Source organism: Eptatretus burgeri, chromosome 13, assembly GCF_056783735.1.
Source record: "Eptatretus burgeri isolate ZD-2024b chromosome 13, Ebu_testis_v1, whole genome shotgun sequence".
Classification (NCBI taxonomy): domain Eukaryota; kingdom Metazoa; phylum Chordata; class Myxini; order Myxiniformes; family Myxinidae; genus Eptatretus; species Eptatretus burgeri.
Window position 1 is genome coordinate 41,073,333 of NC_140973.1, and position 17,928 is coordinate 41,091,260.

Genomic DNA, 17,928 nt, shown 5'->3' on the forward strand with positions numbered 1-17,928 from the left:
GATCTGTATATATTTTCGTGTTTTACAATTAACTATACCTCAAACCCAGGAAGCACACGACCTTTGCGATTTTCAAAGAGGATGAATTGTTGGCCAATTGGAAGGTGGAGTCAGATAGCTCAGAACCTTGGCATTCTGCTTTCTGCGGTCAATCGGGTGATTGTGCAACTCACCAGCGAAGGCAAGGAATCCACAGCTTCCCGTTCTGGTCGACCTGGACCCCCAGAAAGATGTCTTCAAGCTGTCAAGCGGTCCATTGAGAAAACTCCCCGTTGCAAGGTAGTAGATGTTGCAGAGGAGGTCCAAGTTAGCTGAACAACTGCAGTGTGGTACCTTCTTCAACTGGGCTACTGTAGGAGAGCAGCTCAGAGAAAACCTCTTCTTAGACCAGCCAACATTCTAAGGAGAAAGAAGTGGGCTGACTAGATGGCCAACAGACCCTTGGAGTTTTGGCAAACTGTCATTTTTTCAGATGAGTCCAAATTTGCTTGATTTTCTGATAGTGGACACGTTTGGGTCTGGAGAATTCCCAGTCAAGAATTATCTTTGAACCGATTGCAGCCAACTATCAAACACGGTGGTTTTTCAGTGATGGTGTGGGGAGCAATCTGGAGCGCTGGTCGGTCAGAGCTTGTGGAGTGTGCTAGCAGCATCAACTCTACGATATACATTTCTTTCCTTTAGGATGGACTTCTCCCCATCTTCTCCACTGGTCAGATGGTCAAAAACAACACTCTGTTCATGGAAGATGGAGCTCCATGCCACACTGCAAAAAAGACCAAAGAATGGCAGGACAGAAATCGAGCTGTCTGGAAAAAGTCCAGGAAACAAACATCACGGGCAGAATCACTAAACCTTTTGCGTGAAGCCTGGGCAGAAATCCCACAAGAGAAAATTTCAGAACTCGTTTGTTCTATGCCTGAAAGAGTAAAAGCATTGAAATTTGCAAATGACAAGTCCACCAAACACTCGTGTATATACTTGCCCACCTATCACATATGTGTATATATATGTACGTATTAAAACGGATCAAATGTTAAATAAAAAATTCTTTAAAAATCATGGTGTCGAATTACTTCTGTCATGTCTCTGTCGTTAAACATCAACATTAATAAAGAACAGACCATTATTCCTGCTTTTACCCACCGATCACATCACATGCCTTCTGGATGAATGGTTTGCATTTGCATGAACAATCGTCTGGGTGGAAGACGGACAGTTGTTCTTTGCGGATTATATGCGGTTTTACCATGTGAGATATAATCAATGGCGATGCTCACCATAACAGTCAGGAGGTGCGTCTGTTATATGTATGTATATGTATGTGTATATATGTGTATACATGTGTATACATGTGTATACATGTGTATACATGTGTATACATGTGTATACATGTGTATACATGTGTATACATGTGTATACATGTGTATACATGTGTATACATGTGTATACATGTGTATACATGTGTATACATGTGTATACATGTGTATACATGTGTATACATGTGTATACATGTGTATACATGTGTATACATGTGTATACATGTGTATACATGTGTATACATGTGTATGCATGTGTATGCATGTGTATACATGTGTATGCATGTGTATGCATGTGTATGCATGTGTATGCATGTGTATGCATGTGTATGCATGTGTATGCATGTGTATGCATGTGTATGCATGTGTATGCATGTGTATGCATGTGTATGCATGTGTATGCATGTGTATGCATGTGTATGTATGTGTATGCATGTGTATGTATGTGTATGTATATGTATGTATATGTATATATATGTGTGTATATATGTGTATATATGTGTATATATGTGTGTATATATATATATATATATGTATATATGTATGTATATATATATATGTATATATGTATGTATATATGTATATATGTATGTATATATATATATATATATATATATATATATATATATATATATGTATATATGTATGTATATATATATATGTATATATATATATGTATATATATATATATATATATGTATATATTGTTGTGGTTGACGAAATTCGCAAACCACCATTCAGGTCCCGTAGGTGAGATATCTCTGTAAGTATATGTGTAGTTAGCCCAAACCCGTTGTTTAGAGGGAATAAATGTCATTCATTCGGGCTGCGACCCTTTTAGATAGCCGTTTTTCTTTTACTATCTTTATTTTGGACCAACCGCCATTACTACCACCACAACCACCACCAACCGCATCTCGACAACCACAGCCACCTTCTCCAGAACCGCCTTCACAACATCCACCTTCTCCACAACTGCTTTCACACAACAACCACCAACTGCAGCGCCGCTTCACAACAACAACAACGCCGACAGCCACGACCTTTACCATCACATCTCGCTCTCGCAACCATCGCATCACCGCCATTCCCGCGCCGCTTGTGGGCACCGATACTGGACTCGTACAGGGCGCGCACCGTGCAGCGGGTGCAAAAACACCAGCCTTTCCGAGAAATCGGATCAAGAATGATTCACGCCCACTTCTGTTCCGTCCTATCGGCGAGCGTGGGGCGATTTGGCCCCGCCTCCAGGCGCGTCGGAGTATAATCGCTATATGCAGATTCGCGGATCAAGAATGATTCACGCCCACTTTTCCTCTGTCCAATGGGCGAGCGTGGCTCCGCCCCCGAGCCGTTCCTGATCCAAAAATCTGCATACAATTTCTCCTGTCGGACTATAAAGCGCCGAGCGCGGAGCGAATAGTGGAGAGTTGGAAAGAGTGAAGAGTTGAAAAAAGTTGAGAAGAGAAAGAGTTAAAAAGAGTGGGAGAGTTGGAGAGTTGTGGCGGCGGCGAATTCAAGTGTTGAGAGTTTCTGTTGAGTGTTTCGGAAGAGTTGGAGAGTTGTGGCGGCGGCGAAATCAGTCGAGAGAGTGTCTGCCGGGGTCGGGAGAGGCTGGAGAAGCCAAGAAGCTTTGTGGACGTCTGCGCTCGTGTCTGTCGGGGAGCTGCGGAGAGGGGAGGCCGGGAACGCGGTCGAGGTCGCAGTGGCGTCGCTCGTCGCGGGACCCAAGCCAGCCAGATATCCTCTTTCCCCCGAGCATCAACAACCCCCCCCCTGTTTCCCCCCGCGCTGAGATAGTGTGAGAAGGGGGCCCCGTTCCCACCCCATTCCAGGAGTGCCAGCGAGGCCCGCGGAGTCGGGGCGCCGCCGCCATTTTGCGGCTCATCACCAGACGGGTAGGCTCGACGCGGTCTCGGCCCCAGGCCCGTCTGCCCCCTTATCGTTGAGGGTGGCCCCTTTTTCTTTTGCTTTGGAGTATATGTGTTGTCGGCGCCGTCTGTGAAGTAAAACTGTGTAAGTGTTGCCGTGTGCTCGCGTAGTCGGTAGTAGATCTGCATTGTGTCTCTTTTGTTGCATTTGCTTTTTGTGCAGAATTGTCGTGTTACTTTTACATTTGCTTTTTGTGCATAATTGTATATGTGTGCTTTCCGTTTGCCGCGGAATAAATGTGCTTTATGTTGAACTGTTTTCCCGTTTCGCTTCGTCTTTTCTCTAATTGAATCTCCATCTTACTTCACGTAAAGGGTTGGTAGGGGCTAAATACGCCCAATAATTAATCGGAACCGTCGAGGTTGACGATAACACCGCTCGGTTATCCCGATAGTACGGAACGGGTCGCTTAAAGTGTCGCATATACATGTATATGTATATGTATATGTATATATATATATATATATATATATATATATATATATATATATAGATCTTGACCTTGTGACCTTGACCTTGGGACGAAAATGAAAAATTGAGCTCCATGGGGCTATGCAGGTGCCATTGGGCTAACCAAATACTGAAATCCCTGCCAGATTCGACAAACCCCTCGGAAAAGATGGATTTTTATGTCAAAAATCGCAGTTTTCTAAGTTTGTCACCTTGTAACCTTGACCTTGGGACGAGAATGAAAAATCGAGCTCCATGGGGCTATGCAGGTGCCATTGGGCTAACCAAATACCGAAACCCCTGCCAGATTCGACAAACCCCTCGGAGAAGATGGATTTTTATGTCAAAATTCGCAGTTTTCTAAGTTTGTCACCTTGTAACCTTGACCTTGGGACGAGAATGAAAAATCGAGCTCCGTGGGGCTATGCAGGTGCCATTGGGCGAACCAAATAATGAAACCCCTGCCAGATTTGACAAACCCCCTAGGAGAAGATGTAAATTGAAATCGGCTACCCCCTAAAAACAAAATTAGCAATTTTCTAAGTTCGTGACCTTGTTGCCTTGACCTTGGGACGAAAATGAAAAATCGAGCTCTGTGGGGCTATGCAGGTGCCATTGGGCTAACCAAACACCGAAACCCCTGCCAGATTCGACAAACCCCTCGGAGAAGATAATTTTTTACGTCAAAATTCGCAATTTTCTCAGTTCATGACCTTGTGACCTTGACCTTGGGACGAAAATGAAAAATCGAGCTCCGTGGGGCTATGCAGGTGCAATTAGGCTAACCAAATACCGAAACCCCTGTCAAATTCGACAAACCCCCAAGGAGTAGATGCAAATTGAAATCGGCTACCCCCTAAAAACACATGTTTTTTGGGCGTGGCTCTGTCCAAAATGGCCGCACCACGCCCATTTTCAGGAAAACACAACTAGATCATGATATAAACCTCCCACCAAAATTTTATCAGGATCGGATCAAAACCCACAGAGCTATGCTCGGGACAGACAGACAGACAGACATACATACATACATACAGACAGACATACATACATACAGACAGACATACATACAGACATACATACATACATACATACATACATGCAGACATGCAGACATGCAGACATGCAGACATGCAGACATGCAGACATGCAGACATGCAGACATGCAGACATGCAGACATACACGAATATAGTGGTCACATTTTTTTTTCGTTAAAATATTTTTTCGTGAACCAATATACTGCTTCTTGCAGTGTAATATTGTCCAAATAATGCTTCAGAGGGTGTAGCAGCAGTCTGTTCCAATACTGCTTTTATACAGACAGAGGGTTTGTCACTAATCAACAAAAGTTGGGACACCTGAAGGAATTGTTTGCATCAACTTTCAAGGCTTAATTTACTTCCATTGCTGCAGAACAGCTGCAGTTGCTAACCCATTACTTGTTCCCTGAACAGGGCCTTTTTAAACAACTCTGAAATTTACATTATTTTTCAGTTTTTGGTAACCTCAACTTTTTTTAACCTCTGGCTGTTTACCACTTAACTTTGTACCATTTCAGGTTATTCATTGGGCTTGAACTGCTTAAATTTCAGTTAAAACTGGAAAAATACGTGTGTTCTAAAACTTTTAACCGGAAGAGTATATATATATATATATTTATATTTATTTTGAATAAGAAATGTCAAACAAGTATTGGTAATAGTCTGTCTCTCACACGCACCCCTCCCTCCTGCAGTGAATAGCAACGTTTGGTGAGGTGCTGCTCTCCCCATCTCCGCCCTAACTCCCCTTTCTTCTCATCCTCTCTGCCTCCCCTTCCCCCTGTCACCCCACACCTCTCTCTCTTTCTCTCTTTCTCTCTTTCTCCCACCTCTCTCTTTCTCTCTTTCTCTCTTTCTTTCTCTCTTTCTCTCTTTCTCTCTTTCTTTCTCTCTTTCTCTCTTTCTTTCTCTCTTTCTTTCTCTCTTTCTCTCTTTCTCTCTCTTTCTCTCTTTCTCTCTTTCTCTCTCTTTCTCTCTCTCTCTTTCTCTCTTTCTCTCTTTCTCTCTTTCTCTCTTTCTCCCTTTCTCCCTTTCTCCCTTTCTCCCTTTCTCCCTTTCTCCCTTTCTCCCTTTCTCTCTTTCTCTCTTTCTCTCTTTCTCACTCACTCACTCACTCACTCACTCTCACTCTCTTTTTCCCTCCCCCACCCCCCGCCCCCCACTTTATTGACCCGTTGGCGAAGCGACAGGTTGTATTTGCTTGTCTAAAATATTGACAATATTGTCATTGACAGCTGCGTAGAGTGTGGCACTCTGCGACAAAACGGCGTTGTACAAGATTCATCGCCAACGGTCTTGTGTCGTATCAGCAAGTGTATGGCGGGTTCTGGCCAATCATAATGACAGAACAAGATATTCAATGCTGTATTTTAATTTGAATAAGAAATGTCATACAAGTCTGGGTTATAGTTTCGTTCAGGATTAGTCAAAAGATAGAGACTGTAACTGATCAAGGAGTTGCACATAATAGTTGTAATTTGACTTTTTAAAATCCAAACTTTATATCAGTATCTTTTCACCACAAAATAATTATCAAAAACACCAGGTTATTTATATATCTTCTTTTCCTTCACAAAGTCAAATCCAAACCTAGGAACTCTTATCAGATTCCTTTAAGTTTATGTCTACTGTACAGTTTGTTATCTGATTTAGATAATATCAAAACTTTCAATTTTGAAAATATTGAATGACACAAGAAAAGGTGTGCGTACACTTCTCTGATTATATGGATTCATTGGAAAAGTTTAATTCACATAATCTTCCTCCTAAATCAAACTTCTTCAACAAAATTAAAACTTCTGTGAGCAATGAAGATTATGAACATGCATAACATGTTTGGAACTCTTTTGAAATAATAATAAATTATATATATATATATATATATATATATATATATATATATATATATATATATATATATATATATATATATATATATGACTATTATGACTTATTTGTTTAAATGGATATTCTCTCATTAGCTGATTATGTCAATATCTTTGAGATATTTGTAATAATAATGTACTGTATATGGTGATTTTGAACTGGCTTGAGTTATGCTTGACATAACAAAACATTCTCAAGAACAAACTGGTGATATTGACATGCTCAATATTTTTTATTTATTTTTTGTAAAGGAGAAATTTATCAAGTTTACACAAAACTAATCCACCCCAAACTCTAATAATTTCTACCACCCCACACCCCCCAATCCCCTGCGAATCCACCCCAAATCCACCTCCTTCAAGTTCCCTGCTTTCCTTCCTGAAAGTCCCTGTTGTGTCCATCTTGTTTATCCTGTGAAACCTGCCCCTCTGCCTTCCACAGATCTCCTCATGTCTCTGTTCCACACTGTTTTTTCCTTCCCTCTCCCACCCCTCTTGTTTACTGCCCCCCTTGTTGTACGTTCTATGTGTTAGCTCTCATATGAGCCTCGACAGTGTATACAAAAAAAAAATATTTTTTAACGTTATGCAAGAAGCAAACAATAAGTATTCACCTTTATTTTGAACTTTCTGTTAAGAGACAGAAGCACTAACTGCTCAATGTGGTGTCAACTCCTACTCTGCTCACCAAAGATGACTTAAGGTTTCTGTACCATCTGTTCTTGGCACCATTTAAGGATGTGAAAAATACAATGAAATGTTAAAAGCCCTCGAGTTTCACTGATTTATCATTCTACTAATAATTGTATTTATTATATAGTGTTGTTTTCCTTTCGATACAATGCAAATTGATTATCCTCATTTTCAAGTCAACCCTGTTCAATTTTTATTTCTTCATTTTTTTGAATTGTTAACTGTGATGGAATGATTGACAAAAAAAAATAATCTTTTACTGCACAATTTAATTGATAAATTTTCAAAGAACGTGGTTGGTGATTTGTTGGTTCATTAAAAATCTTAACCTTCTTTCTGACACCCCCAGATCGTCTTGTGTTTGGAAATCAAAACACATTTTTGCCCTCCAACCCACGTTGGTTATTTGCTGGCATCACCATCAGTGGAGATACCTTATGAAATGGAGAAAGTACACTGGAGCAAACATGGTACCGAAAGATCACTTTATGTTCCGTTCCCATTCGTGCAAATCCTGCCTTTTTGGATTTAATTTTTAATGATGTGTCAGGCCACTGACTGGTTGATAATATTTGTACCTGGTTCTGCAGATTCAGCTAACACGATGTATGCTTGTGTAGAACAATATTGCTAAAGTGGTCTTCATTGCAATACCTTTACTAATTAGGAGGAATGAAAGTCGAGGCCACAAGAGTTTGGAATGTCATGTTGTGCAGCAATTGTTTTTTTATTATTGAGATTGGAGTCTCCTGTTCATTGTGATTATAAATCCTGGATAATACTGCAGCTTTTTACATATCTTAACGAGTAAGCACCTGCTTCCTTGGTCACTGTTATCTTACTATTGTACATAATAATAATAAAATACTTCGTGTTTAATAACTCTGTGGTTTGGTCCTTTCTTGTTGTAGGAGCATGAAGATGAGTGTGACGTGCAAGAATTGATAAATAAGTCTGGTCCACCACAAAGGAGTGATGCTGAAGCAATGATTGTTCAAAGTACTTATCAAAAGTATAAGATTATCAAAAGAAGAAGATAATGTCTTCTTCAATGAGTGTTAATTCATATTGGTGCAGAAACTGAGAAATGGACAGAAAATATCTTCAAAAGACAACCTCAAAGTTGTACCTCAGGGATCAGTACCAGGACCGTTATTATTCACGAGCAAATACCACCCGTCACTTTGCTGACGGGAATACTGCAGGGGGGTGGGGGGAGGAGAGAAAATGAGAGGGTAGAGAAAGAGAGGGGTGGGGGAGGAGAGAGGTGTGAGAGTGAGGAAGTGGTGGGGGAGAGAGAAGGAGGGGGAGAATGAGGAGGTGGTGGGGGAGAGAGTGAAGAGGTGGATAGGGAAAGAAAGAGGAGGGGGGAGTGAGGAGAAAGGGAGAGTTAGGCGGGATGGGAGAGTGAGGAGGGAGGTGGAGTGAGGAGTGTTGGGGGAAGGGACGGCAACGAAGATGTGCGGTGGACCCTTAATTACAATTCATACTGTTTCATCACAATGCTTCTGTTTCATCACAAACACCGCCCGGACACATCACAATGCATAGAATAACAGCGAAGATGGAAACAAAATAATGTCTGAAATCAATTTTGTACCGGTCATTCTACTATAAACACCGTCCGGACACGTCCAGGGACAAACTCCCGTCCGGACACGTCCAGAGACAAACTCCCGTCCGGACATAAACACCGCCCGGACACGTTCAGACACAAACACCAAACGGATGCGTCCGGAGACAAACACCGCCCAGCGGCGTCCGGAGACAAACACCGCCCGTACGCGTCCGGAGACAAACACCGCCCGGATGCGTCCGGAGACAAACACCACCCGGGCGCGTCCGGAGACAAACACCACCCGGGCGCGTCCGGAGACAAACACCGCCCGGGCGCGTCCTGAGACAAACACCGCCCGGGTGCATCCGGAGGCAAAAACACCGCCCGGGCATAAATACTGCCAGGACACGTCCGGAGAAAAACTGTCCAAAGACAAACACCATCCAGAGACAAACACACTGTGAAAGAGAGACAGAGAGAGGTGTAGGAGGAGGGTGCTGCATTGTATTGGGAAGGGTGGTAGAGCAAGGATGGAACAAAAAAGAGAGAGGGAAAGGGGGGAGGGAGAGAGATATATATGGGGGAGTCAGCAGAGAGAATGTTTTGCTTTATGAACAAAACACGCACGCACGCACGCACGCACGCACGCACACACACACACACACTTTCGCAGTTTTGAACCCCCAGAGAGAAACAAACACATCCACAAAGAGTGAATTATAAGTTTTAGAAAGGAATTGGAAAGTAGATAGCACAATAAGAAAACTGCCAAGGAGGTAAATTGAAAAGTGTTTGTGATAGGGAGTGATGAATGTCAGAGAAGAAATGGAATGTGTAAACATCATCTTGACAAAGCTTAGAGTATAATTAGTGATGTTATAACCCAAATGCCACTGAATATTTTAAAAGACAAGAAAATGCAGATGTGTTCTGGTCTCGAGTGTGGGAGAATTACCATGAATTTGGAATCCACAATGGCCCCATGAAACTTGGTGTGCAGGACACAGAGCCCCCCAGAAGAGTGCACGATCTGTGCCTGGCTGTGTATTTGTAAAGGTAGAGTTGTCGGGACAATTCACAGTCAGGGGAGGCATCGACAAGTGGGGACAGCGAAGGGCTAATTGATAGCCCTGTGACATCGCGACGTGACTGCTGGGTCTATGATTCACTCCAAAGGATGGAAATGAAGCATTGCGTGTAATTTTAATGATGAAAGTGTGAAACAAATGCCACCAAGAGCATTTCCAGGACCAGATAAAGAGAATGTGTGTGTTTATCTTGGTTGGCATTTCGGTGGAGGAAGGTTGTAAAATGTACGCCTCCTGTGTGATATGATTAGAAGGTATTTCCATCTTCAAATTACATATGCCATATGCATGAGCAGATTGGCCAGAATGAAATTAATATGCCTGTCTCATGCTTTCATGGAATGGCTTGGATGTGATTGATTGGGAGAGTCAACATGCTAAATGCAATGGAGGAATAGTTGGAGTTGGCAGGTACCGATTGGAAGACCCTATTGTAAGAGAATATATGGTTTTAGTTTGGTTTGGAGGATTTATTTGTTCCCCTATATGATGTTACAAAATAATAATAACATCTTAAATGTATTTGTCTTGCCTGGCTGTGTGGGTTTGCCTGATATGGGAAGAGAGGGGTTAAGCATCTTGTGTCTGACTTGCTTGAGAGAAATTGATTGCAGACAAAGCTGTTTTGAAGTGAGAAATGAAATGAAATAAGAAAATTAACTGAATGTCGAAGCTAAAGATATTGCTTGATTTTATCTCTTGATTGCTGATGCATACGGACTCAAGATATCAGAACGACAATTCTTTGAGTATAACAAAGCTATTGTGATATCAATGTGGATAGGTGGGTTGTGTCAGCTTTGGTTGCATCATCGGTTGCATTTGGTTGCTGGTTTGGGTTTTGGAAATTGATTGTGGCAGGAATTTATGGTTGATCAGTGTGCCAGTGATGGCTCGCTTGCCTGTGCTTGGTGGGATACATCTCGGGATGTTTAGTGCCCTGCGTGTGGAGTGCCAGGGCAGCAGTTTCTGGCTGGATGATATCGGAACTTCATTAAAATTTATTGGACAGTGTGCTTCCTTTGATTAAGAAGCCAATGTCTCCTCACTTCAAATTTACAGAGGGGTGGGTATGTCATGTGCTCTTTAGCACGAGGAGAAAGATTTAAAATTGATGGTAAAAGCTCGTGATATTGAGTGTGGTTGGTGAAGTGAGCACTTTGGTGCAAGTCAAACCACCAGCACACTTTAAAACAGCTTCCCTCGTGTGTTATGGATTTGAACGCGGCGCTGAATGAGTCGACAGGGTAAGTATTGTTGGGGGGGGGGGCACCGCATTTTGGAGCAGACAAATGCAGGTCGCCCTTTCTGTGAAATATATTAAAGTACATTGTAAAATAAAATGAATTTGCTGCAGGCAGATGTATGAAGGTGAATGTGTCGGCAGGTGCCTGCAAGTGAGCATACCATGCAGGAACCATGACAACAGTGGTGGTGACACTGGAGTTTATACCTTAGTGTAAGGATTCCCTTTTTTTTGTGGTGTTTTGCCATTATATTCCCAGTGGTAATCAGGAAAGGATAAAACGGTATTTGTTTATCCCTGCTGTCTACTTTAAAATTATTAATAGTTAATACTGATGGAAAAAAGAAACACGAGGTGATTTAAATCCCCAGGTTACATCGACATATTACTCCGGCATGACAGGAGTGACACAGACAAAATTATCAAATTCTGGTTACTGTCTGAATCCAGATCCGGCCTATCAGTGGACTTAGATGTTACACCATTGGTGCAACCGATTTAGAAATATCATTGTTAGCAACTTGATAATCCCAACTACCTTCTGTTAACTTTTTTTTTTAAGGCTTCATATCTGAGAAAAACATGGAAGGGCTATCAGCAAAGAATGCAGGGTCATCTGTGGAAATGAGTCAGAGTTGAGTGAGTTGTTGGATGGCATTTTAAATTGCAGCTCCTAAAAACTGCAGTGGATTTGTGAAATAACATTTTGGTGCTTTTGTGATCCAAATACATGTTTAAATGACGTCGTCTGATTTAGGACCTTGCATTTCAATGGCATGCGATTTGGACTTGCATTAATTATGCATATGGATGGGTCACAAAAGGTCAGTCGGTTCAATCGATTCCAAGAGTAGATTGTTTCATTTCAGTTTGCAGAATGTACATCCAATGATTTGATGTACTTTGTGTTTGTTGTGACCATGAAATGGAAGTCATTCAAAGTTGGTTAATGAAAGCGTTTAAATGGTCAAAGTAAATCGATAGATGGAATACGAATAGATGGTCACAAAAGGTCAGTCGGTTCAATCGATTCCAAGAGTAGATTGTTTCATTTCAGCGATCATGCATCTGGTCCACGTGCCGCTTCCACACATCCCCACCATCAGTCCGCACCATGCAATTCGCCGGCCCCAGCACCACAGAGACCACCGCCGGCACCCATTTGGAACCGTGGAAATAATCGCGCACCATTACCCGCTGCCCCACCTCGAAGCTGCGCAGCCGCGTCGGACGCGACATCGCCTCACTCCCCGACCCTCCAGGTCGTAGCAAATCCAGCCTGGACCGCAAAGCCCGTCCATAGAGACGAATGGCCGGCGAATCACCCGTGACAGGATGAACTGCATTCCTGTAATGGAGCAAAAAGACATCGACCACCGCCTGCACAGGTGCAACACCCCCCCTGCGCAAAGCCCGCTTCAACATCTTGACAAACGACTCAGCTTGGCCATTCGTCTCAGGATGATACGGTGCGGACCTTAGATAGTGTTGGGGAAATTATTACTCTCTAGACAAGAAACCTTTGCCTCAGTCTGAGTAGGTCAAAGTGTTTGTGTTTTTCCTCTACTGTTCTACTATTTAGTTGTTAAGGCCTATCACCTACTTATAATCTTGTCTTTCTTTGACACTTTGGACATTGCTTGGGTTTACTGCAAGTACAAGGTGACCGGGCTGATAAGCTGTGCATTCTGTTCTTGCGATCAAAAGCCCTCTCTGCTTATAAAATGGAATGGATATATGGGGAGGGGAGGATGATCTGAGGGACAGCAAATAAATGGTACAGAAGAAAGAACTCCTTGTGGACATTGATTATTACTGGACTTCTGTGGTTTATTTTATCCCGATACATGCAACACTGAGTCGGCTAGACGTTGAATCCTCGAGGAGGTCAAGATCCCTCAACAATCTAAAGAATCCTTTCGATCACGACGTGGTTCGAGGGTAGAAATCCACGTCAGTTGGTGCCGTGACTCGGATTCGAATCGGCGTTGTGCGGTGCTCGTGACCGGAGGTGCTTAATCTGCCGGAGGCAGTGCCTGGAGGAACGACAAGTGCTTGAGCGAAGGTAAGCAGGGAGGGTTCTCCGAGGGTGCGATTTATTTTATTCTGTGATTTTAGAGTGAATTTAGTGGTTGTGATTTGTGTGATTTTAGAGATGGGAAATAGAAATTGTAAAAGGAAGGAAATTGTGTATACCGAGGCAAATTGTATTCAAAAACCACGGAGAGGTACATGTGCAAGAATTATGTTTGATAAGTATGGGCCTGAAGCTGTGAGAGACATGGGGAAATGGTGCAATTGGACCAAAAATAGTCGATTACCCTTCCCTGAGAATGGAACGTTCGATCACGAGTGTTTAGACAATTTAAGAAAAGTACTGGAAGTGAAAAATAGTGACAAAAAGGTCCAGAAGCAGGTGAACTGGAGCGTTTATATAAATTGGATGAAGGAATGTCATGACAGAGACGAAAAGGCACGGTTGTTAAACCTGAAGGGTCAGCTAGACCAATTAACGAAGCAAATGCCGGTGAGACTTGAAAATAAAACCAAGAGACAGCGAGCAGTGGCTGTCAGATTTGAGGATGAAGAAGAAGACTCAGAAACATGGCCAGAGTGCACAGTTCCGATAGCACAACCGCTCGAGGACGAAGAAGCGGGAGAGACAGAGGGAGATGATGCCACAGGGCAAGGAGAGGCTCAACGGGGAGCCAGGCGAGTAATTAAGAAAGAAACAAGAACACAAAGCAAAAATAAAGTTCCTCTTGCTGACAAGGGTAAAATACAAACTCGATCAAAAAAAATAATGCCGGAGACCGCGAAGGACGGAGATGATGAGGCACTCATTGGCGCGTTTCCATTGCGAGATTACCCGGGTGCAAGGGAGGTACAAGCGATATATCGTCCGTGGGGCTCTGAATTAAGAGCCATCGTAAATGAGATGACGAAGATACGGGAGAACCCAAAAAAATTTCAGGCGGAACTACGCGTGGTGGTGGCATGCCATCAGCCAACATATATGGACATGGAAATATTATTAAAATTAGTGGTACCAGAGGGGTTGCTCCGACAATTGAAACAGGTCGCTGCATGGCCAGATGAAGCTCCTGGAGACAGGGAGGAGCTCAAAGAACATATTGACACCCTCATTGACGCTGTCACAGAGGTGGTAACACTTAAGACCGACTGGGCAAAAATACAGATGTGCAGGCAACGCGCTGGCGAGGACCCATTGGAGTTCTTAGAGCGTTTTCGGGGTGTATACCAATGTCACTCTGGACTGAAAGAAGAGGGGGTACCATTTGCTCATGTATACCTTAATGGTTTGACGGCCAAATTACAAAATGAAATAAAGCGAGTATGTATTGGTTGGGAATTAAAGGAAGTGAAAGACTTGATGGAATATGTAACGCATTGTAATTCATTGTTGAAACATCGTTCTGACGAGGAAAACGAATCAACATTAATACTATCCCAGGTTCAAGGTCAAGGCGAATGCCCCGGGGAAAGGAATGTGAGATATAGTGCACAAAACCGAGGGCAAACCAATTACCGTCAGAGACCAAAATACAGAGACCAGCGCAGAGATTTCTGTTATACATGCGGAAAACAAGGACACTGGGCTAATGAATGCCGAAATCGTAGAAACAGTCGAACTTATAGTTCGTATGAACCGGTAGAACAGAGACCAGCGGCACAATACAGAGATGAAACTCGCAGACACTCCACGCCTCCAGTGAATGAAAATCCATATTATAGACAGCAGGAAAGATGGGGAACACAGTTTGAGCAAGCTGGTTCATTTCAACCCACTGCACCTCAAACCGAATTCCCTCCTCCTCCTCCTCCAGCCTCGTTCCCTCCTCCTCCACCCTCATTTCTTCCTCCTCCATCTCAAGGTTCATTTCAAACCCAAAACCCATTCGTTTTATGACAAAGAAAAGAAGCGACTTCGTCTGAGTTACCCTTCCTGACTTTGAAACCATGTGACGAACCGAAATTGACTTTGAAAATTGAAGGCCAAGAGATTCCTTTCTTAGTCGACACAGGAGCGACCAAATCTGCGCTCAGAAGGAGTGATTTCCCAGACGCCCCGTTATCGCGAGAACGAGTAAAAGTAGTGGGAATGTCAGGAGTTGCTAGTACGATTCCACTGACAGAGCAGCTCCGGGTGGAAATTGGACCATTGTCTGCAAACCATGCATTTTTGATGGCAACTGATACACCAATTAATCTGTTGGGGAGAGATCTGTTATGCAAGCTGAATTGTTCAATTAAGCGTACCCCTGATGGTGTATATTTAGAAATACCTCACGAATCACACATAACTATGATGAATTTATTACAGGAAAATACAGAAAATCTTGTATTTCAATGGACTGTGATTAATTGTGAAGCATTCAACCATTTGCAGGAATATTTATCACATTTGGAGAGAAACGTACCCGAGGTGCTCGATTGGGTGAGTAAACACGGCATGGACAGACGGTACTTACAGACTCGACTACATTGCATTGCAGATTGCAACATCAAGGGAAAAGATAACGTCTATGCGAGTGAAACACTCTCGAAATTACACCAGACCTTTGACTTCGTGTTGGGAACAATTTGGATTGGGAAGCAAGGAATTGGCCTGGAGGTGCATCTGACGCAGGAACAATTAAAATTGTGGAACCAACCGTCCAGTGTGACACCACATGTTACTTTAGCGATTGCAGAAGGTTACCAAGAAACGGACATTGGTCACATGGTAACCTCTTTGAAAAAAGCATCACAAGCGACTTTGATGGAATCGAGCCAAGTAAACGGACTTTGGAAGATCGGGGAACAGGGATTCTGTTGGACAGAATGTCAAGGATCAGCAAAAGCTGTGTTCGAGGTGGTTGATCTCTCAGAATTAAATGGGTCAGGAAAATTACCTGAAATACTCGAACAAGTCCCGACTTGTCTGTGGGCAACACATGCCAACGATGTCGGCCAAATTAAAAGTATGAATCCAATCAAGATCACTATAGATCCAAAAAAGAAACTGCCTCGAAAACCGCAATACCCTTTGTCTCCAGAAGCAGAGGTAGGAATTGCTCCTGTAGTGGAAGCGCTATTGAAACAAGGGATAATTATTCCCACTGTTAGTCAATGTAATACACCGATCTTACCTGTGAGAAAACCTGGAAAGCCAACGTGGAGATTCGTACAGGATTTGAGGGCAGTGAATGATGCGGTAATTCCAGCTTTTCCTGTAATTGCAAATCCAACTACCATTCTATCAAGCATCCCAAGTAACACTACCTATTTTAGTGTTGTGGATCTTTGTTCAGCTTTTTTTAGTATACCAATAGCCCAAGAAGTACAGTTTCTGTTTGCATTCACCTACCAGGGAAAGCAATACACTTGGACTGTATTGCCCCAGGGGTATTGTGAAAGTCCAACATTATTCTCGAGGGCCCTCAAAGACGACTTGGATGATGTAGTTTTCCCTTGTGGATCCACACTGATTCAATATGTTGACGACCTGCTGATCTGTTCAGCGTCAAAAGAGGCATGCGAACGAGATACATTGACATTGTTGAGGGCCTTAGCCAGGAAAGGACACAAAGCATCGAGAGCTAAATTGCAATTTTGCCAAGAAGAAGTGAAATATTTGGGGCATATTCTGAAGGGAGATACAAGACGCATCTCCCCTGAACGTATAGCGGCAATATTAAACCTGCCCAAGCCAACTACTGCTAAACAGATGAGGTCTTTCCTCGGAATGACCGGCTATTGCAGACAGTGGATACCAGATTATGCGGCCTTAGTGCGCCCCCTGGTGGACATTGGTTCGGCAAACGCACCCAGCCCACTTGCATGGACACAAAATGCAGACAAGGCTTTTGTAACGTTAAAACAGGCTCTTTCTTCGGCTCCCGCTCTGGGTTTACCAAACTATGAAAAACCTTTCCATTTGTACGCATGTGAGAGACAGGGATTCACACAATCTGTGCTGACACAGAAGCACGGAAATAAATTACGGCCTGTTGCATATTATAGTACTAAATTGGATCCGGTAGCGCAAGGATTCCCCCCTTGTCTCAAGGCAGTAGCAGCCGCTTCGCTCGCGGTGCAGGCGACAGAAGTGCTCGTCGCGGGAAACACTTTGGTTCTCCTGGTACCGCATGCAGTGACAGCTGTATTGTTAAAAACGAAAACACAACATTTGTTGGCTTCAAGAGCAACAACATACGAACTCTCACTCACAGCACCCATGAACATTACGATTAGGAGATGCGCACCGCTGAATCCTGCTAGTTTGTTGCCAGGAGTACAAGATGGTGATCCTCACAATTGTGAAGAGATAATCGCCCACACGTGTCAACCCCGTCCTGACTTGAGAGACACACCAATCCAAAATTCTGAATTGGTTCTATATGTCGACGGCTCATCAACGCGTGCACCTGATGGATATTTATTAACAGGCTACGCCGTTTGCTCTGATCACGAAGTAATCGAAAGCGGGAGATTGGCTGAGAGCTGTTCCGCGCAGCAGGCAGAACTGTTCGCCCTCACTCGTGCATGCCATTTAGCCAAAGGCCAAATAGTGACATTCTACACTGACTCCGGCTATGCCTTTGGTGCTGTACACGAATTCGGAGCACTCTGGCGCAAAAGGGGTTTTATAACATCATCAGGTACGCAGGTGAGGAATGGAACATGGATTGCGAATCTGCTGGAAGCAATA

General features: G+C 43.1%; 1 protein-coding gene across 2 annotated transcripts in view; it reads left to right on the top strand.

The window, feature by feature from the left end:
- The window catches only part of LOC147014285 (CLIP-associating protein 1-like), a 236,650-nt gene extending 228,447 nt beyond the window's left edge, over positions 1–8,203 (top strand). For both annotated transcript variants that reach the window (XM_085852150.1, XM_085852149.1), the window contains exon 38: positions 7,671–8,203. The gene's annotated coding sequence lies outside the window, so the exon portion shown is untranslated. The remainder of the gene's footprint in view (positions 1–7,670) is intronic.
- The last annotated feature ends 9,725 nt before the right edge of the window (positions 8,204–17,928 follow it).